Consider the following 6,000-nt stretch of genomic DNA (forward strand, 5'->3'; position numbering starts at 1 on the left):
GGCCGCCGCGTTTAAGACCTTCCGGAATGACGGGTTACCCGCTAGTTTTCGACAGTACGCGACGTTAGACAAGCGAATGAAGAGTTTGATGAAAGCCAAAAAACGCGGTTATTGGCGCCGGTTCGTCGACGGATTAACGAGAGAAACATCGATGAGCACTCTTTGGAGAACAGCCCGACGTATGCGAAATCGAAACAGTACTAATGAGAGCGTGGAATATTCAAACCGTTGGATATTCGATTTCGCCAAGAAGGTTTGTCCGGATTCCGCCCCGGCACAGAAGATCTACCGCGCCGCGTCCCGTCACGATAACGCGAACGAAACACCTTTTTCGATGGTGGAGTTCTCACTTGCTCTCTTGTCGTGTAACAATAAAGCTCCAGGGCCAGACAGAATCAAATTCAACTTGTTGAAGAATCTGCCAGATTCTGCCAAGAGACGCTTGTTGAACTTATTTAATAAGTTTCTTGAGGCTAACATTGTCCCACACGATTGGAGGCAAGTGAAGGTCATCGCCATCCAAAAACCAGGAAAACCAGCCTCCGACCACAATTCGTATCGACCGATCGCAATGCAAGATACAAGATATCCGGAAGTTGTTCGAGAAAATGATCATATCCCGCCTCGACAATTGAGTCGAAGCAAATGGCTTACTGTCAGATACACAATTTGGCTTTCGCAAAGGCAAAGGGACGAACGATTGTCTTGCGTTACTCTCAACCGAAATTCAAATGGCCTATGCTAGTAAAGAGCAGATGGCATCAGTGTTCCTAGATATAAAGGGGGCTTTTGATTCAGTTTCTATCAACATTCTTTCAGAGAAGCTGCACCAGCATGGTCTTTCACCAATTTTAAATAACTTTTTACTAAACTTGTTGTCGGAAAAGCACATGCATTTTTCGCATGGTGACTTATCGACATCACGATTTAGCTACATGGGCCCCCTGTTATACAATTTCTACGTCAACGACATTGATGAATGTCTTGACAATTCCTGCACGTAAAGACAACTTGCAGACGATGGCGTGGTGTCTGTTACGGGACCCAAAGCTGTCGATCTACAAGGACCATTACAGAATACCTTGGACAATTTGTCTGCATGGGCTATCAAGCTGGGTATCGAATTCTCCACGGAGAAAACTGAGCTAGTTGTATTTTCTAGGAAGTGTGAACCAGCACAACTACAGCTTCTATTAATGGGTCAAACTATAGCTCAGGTCTTCACAGTAAAATATCTAGGGGTCTGGTTCGACTCGAAAGGTACATGGGGATGCCATATTCGGTATCTGAAACAGAAATGCCAACAAAGGATCAACTTTCTTCGTACAATAACCGGAACATGGTGGGGTGCCCACCCAGGAGACCTAATTAGGTTGTATCAAACAACGATACTGTCGGTACTGGAATACGGATGCTTCTGCTTTCGATCCGCCGCGAACATACATTTCATCAAACTCGAAAGAATTCAGTATCGTTGTTTGCGTATCGCCTTAGGGTGCATGCAGTCGACCCATACGATGAGTCTCGAAGTCCTGTCAAGCGTTCTCCCGCTGAAAAATCGATTTTGGGAACTCTCATATCGATTGCTCATTCGATGCGATATCTTGAACCCGTTGGTGATTGAAAATTTCGAAAGGCTTGTTGAGCTCAATTCTCAGACCCGTTTTATGTCCCTGTACTTTGACTACATGGCGCAAAATATTAATCCTTCTTCTTACAATCCCAACCGTGTGAATTTCATAAATACTTCTGAATCTACTGTTTTCCTCCCCACATCCATGAAAGATGAGATTATTGGAATTCTGGACCACATACGCCCACAAGTGGTTCCAAATATTTTTTATAATAAATTCCGAGAAGTCGACTGTTCTAAGATGTTTTATACTGACGGATCAAACCTCGAAGGGTCCACTGGCTTCGGTATTTTCAATCAAAAGTTCACCGCCTCCTACAAACTCAGTGACCCTGCTTCAGTTTACGCCGCAGAACTAGCTGCTATTCAGTATACCCTTGGAGTCATTGACACATTACCCGCAGACCATTACTTCATCGTCTCGGATAGTCTGAGTTCTATTGACGCTATTCGCTCGATGAAACATGAAAGCATTCCTCGTATTTTTTGGGGAAAATACGGGAGCTACTGAGTGCTTTATCTGACAAATCTTTCCAGATTACCTTGGTGTGGGTCCCTTCTCATTGCTCCATTCCGGGCAATGAGAAGGCGGACTTCTTAGCTAAGGTGGGTGCCATTGAAGGTGACGTTTTTGAAAGACCAATTTGCTTCCACGAATTTTTCAGTATTACTCATCAGAGAACCCTCGAAAGTTGGCAAACCTCGTGGAGCTATGGGGAGCTAGGAAGGTGGCTACATTCGATAGTCCCTAAGGTATCGACGAATGTGGGTCGTGACTTCATTCGTGTTATGTCCCGACTCATGGCGAACCATTACACGCTGGATGCACATTTCCGACGTATTGGGCTCGTGGATAGTGGTATCTGCGCTTGTGGCGACGGTTATCACGATATAGAGCACATAGTCTGGGCGTGCACCGAGTACAGTTCCGCCAGGTCTCGGCTTATGGACACCCTCCGGGCCCGAGGAAGACCACCCAACGTCCCGGTTCGAGATGTGTTGGCAAGTCGCGATGTCCTCTATATGTCCCTTATATACACCTTCATAAAAACCATCAATATCCAACTTTAACTGCCCCTTTTTCCTTATCATTCTCAGAAACGCTCTCTTCCACCTGTACCATACCCACGATGGTTTGATGCGACTCCAAGGCGACACAAAACATCCCTGTCGAATGAGCCAACAAACACGGGACCTAAAGCACGAACATCACACGCACAACTCGAAATGTAGTCGATCAACATCTGAGCCGCACTACGAAATCGTCTGGAGAAACCCCTGCCATCTTGAGAACGACCACCCGGCGTCCCAGTACATGATTCTTCCTGATGAAGGCCACCCTGATTCTGTAATCCATCCGTTGATCTCCCGAAGTCTGAAACTGAAATAATGTTCTCCCCCTGCCATGTTTGTCCACAGAAGTAACACCCCTCCCCCCCCCCCCCCCCCCCAAATATCTTCATGAAGCATTTAGCTCTTCTTGCCTTTTCTAGTTTTAACTATTATATTATATGATCTCGTTGAAAATGCCCAACTCTACTACCACATAAAATAACTCTAATTAATGTCTCCGAATCTTTACAAAATTTAATCGCGCCCTCTAATTATTTCTACTTTTAAGATAGTCGTAAAAATTTTCCCCCTTAGTTAAACATTATTTGCTCCAATAATCTCATTGCTAAAAATGTCAAACCATATTGCCATAAAAACTAAATGACCCCCTAATCTTACGAAAATTATATTACCCCCTTGTGTATATGTATAGCTATAAATGCGCCTTAGTTTAATTTCAAAAATCAATATGTAATCCCCTAGTTTTAAGTAATTTAAAATGTAAAACAAAACAAAATTGGCACCTTTAAGCTAACGCAAACCAGCCTTATCAAATAAACGAATTGAAAAAAAAAAGTGCGACAGCGTTCACTAAATCATCGAGACATTTTTCTGTTTTTAAAATCATGGGCGTAGTTGATCGTTGATGAACGTGATTACATGTCCACCTATGTGTATAATGTTGGTTTTTGTATCTCGCGGGTGCTAGCGTGTAACTTCGCTTGTATACATTCGATTTTTTAACTGCGAGCCCATTTGCATTTTCGCCTGTGTTCTTGAATGATCGCGTGGACCGTGAATGATACTTAATTTTCAGTATTCGGTTCAGTTGCCAGAAGCGAGTGAGTTCCCTGGTATCACTAGTTTTCGGTCGTGGCGCCATAGAACGTGTTGTCCAGTGGGTATGAGCGTTATTTTTTATTAGTCCAACTGAACGCATTGACCTATGTTGCTAGGGCCGAGATTTGAGACTTCCGGATGATCGCGCGAACACGAGCTTTTGTAGGTTCACATTCGGCACTCCTTGTTTGTAAATTAAAAAGTGCTGAACGGTTCACTTTAACACCGAGGGTAATCCTGTTTGGAAGATCGCAGACCTAGATATGCGGGATTTATCACGAAGGGCCTCCATAGATCTTTTGGTATTTTGTTATCTTCGGCAGTTCTGGCATGGGACACTCCAAGTTTAAAAGAGAACCTGGGCTCATCGCCAAGTCTAGGGTACCACCAACGAGAACTTGGCCCTAAACCCACTTTGTTCAAGAAACATTATCTATTCATATCATATCATGTCGTCCTATGCAGAGTTACAAATTTTCAAATTCATTGAATGAAAATTGATCATATTCAGCCGCATTCATTTTCAATATTCAGTGGCGAAACTGAAAACGTCAAACTTCTCATTTATTCAATGCAGAATTTCATTCATCTCCGATTATTGTACCAGGCGAACGTGCAACAACGAATAAATCGCATCAAAATAGGCCTTGGCACAATATAAGCGATGATAATTAATATTTTATGTTTTAGCAATATTTGAAAACATTTACTTGGAGAATAAGTGAAATAAATATTATTGTACGATACTCAACTAAATGAATAACATGGCTTTTTGAATGAATATTCTTTCTATTCATCGCGAGTCATATCAGGTTCATTTTCAGTACACATAAAAGAGCTTCGACTAATTTGAACTCTGGTCCTATCAATTTTCTATGTCTACTAACCAGTCCTTTCCAAATGACATTCCTACCAATGATGGTTCTCACTATTTTCCGATAACCGGAGGTCGCCATCTTGGATTTCAAAATGGCGGTAATCGTCAATTTTCGGTATCTGCTGACCACCCCCTTTCAAATGACATCCATGGTGGTTCTTACTATTTTGTGGTAACCGGAAGTTGAAATCTTGGATTTCAAAATGGCGGTAATTGTCAATTTTCGGTGTCTGTTGGCCACCCTCTTTCAACTGACACCTATATTGATACTGATTCTCACTATTTTGTGGTTATAGGAAGTCGCCATCTTGGATTTTAAAATGGCGATAATCGTCAATTTACGGGGCCTGCTGACCACCTCCTTACAAATGACACCCATATTGATACTGGTTCTCACTATTTTGTGGCAACCGGAAGTCGCCATCTTGGATTTCAAAATGGCGGTAATCGTCAATTTTCGGTGTCTGCTGACCACCCCCTTTCAAATGACATCCATGGTGGTTCTTACTATTTTGTGGTAACCGGAAGTTGAAATCTTGGATTTCAAAATGGCGGTAATTGTCAATTTTCGGTGTCTGTTGGCCACCCTATTTCAAATGACACCTATATTGATACTGATTCTCACTATTTTGTGGTTATAGGAAGTCGCCATCTTGGATTTTAAAATGGCGATAATCGTCAATTTACGGGGCCTGCTGACCACCTCCTTACAAATGACACCCATATTGATACTGGTTCTCACTATTTTGTGGCAACCGGAAGTCGCCATCTTGGATTTCAAAATGGCGGTAATCGTCAATTTTCGGTGTCTGCTGACCACCCCCTTTCAAATGACACTCATATTGATACTGGTTCTCGCTATATTGTGGTAACCGGAAGTCGCCATCTTGGATTTCAAAATGGCGCTAATCATTAATTTTCGGTGTCCGCTAACCACCCCCTTTCAAATGACACCCAAATTGATACTGGTTCTTACTATTTTGTGGTAACCGGAAGTCGCCATTTTGGAATGGTATATCTTTTTAACCCATTTTTGCGCTAAGGTTTTTTTATTCCATTTCTGCTCTGACTGCTACTTAAACCGGTTTTGCTCTTAATAAAACGTATACCACTTTTGCTCGCAGTGAATTTTTAACCCGCTCTTGCTCTCAGCCTCTCAATTGTGCAGTAGATGAGATTAATAGGTTCTAGGTAAAGTAGATAGATTGGAAATAATAATTGTAACATGAAAAAATATGTATTAATATAGATTAAATGTTATTAAACAAAATCAAAGGGTTTGTAACTCACATAGATATTTGATACATAATAGGAAATT

The sequence above is a fragment of the Topomyia yanbarensis genome, chromosome 3, assembly GCF_030247195.1.
Source record: "Topomyia yanbarensis strain Yona2022 chromosome 3, ASM3024719v1, whole genome shotgun sequence".
Taxonomy (NCBI): domain Eukaryota; kingdom Metazoa; phylum Arthropoda; class Insecta; order Diptera; family Culicidae; genus Topomyia; species Topomyia yanbarensis.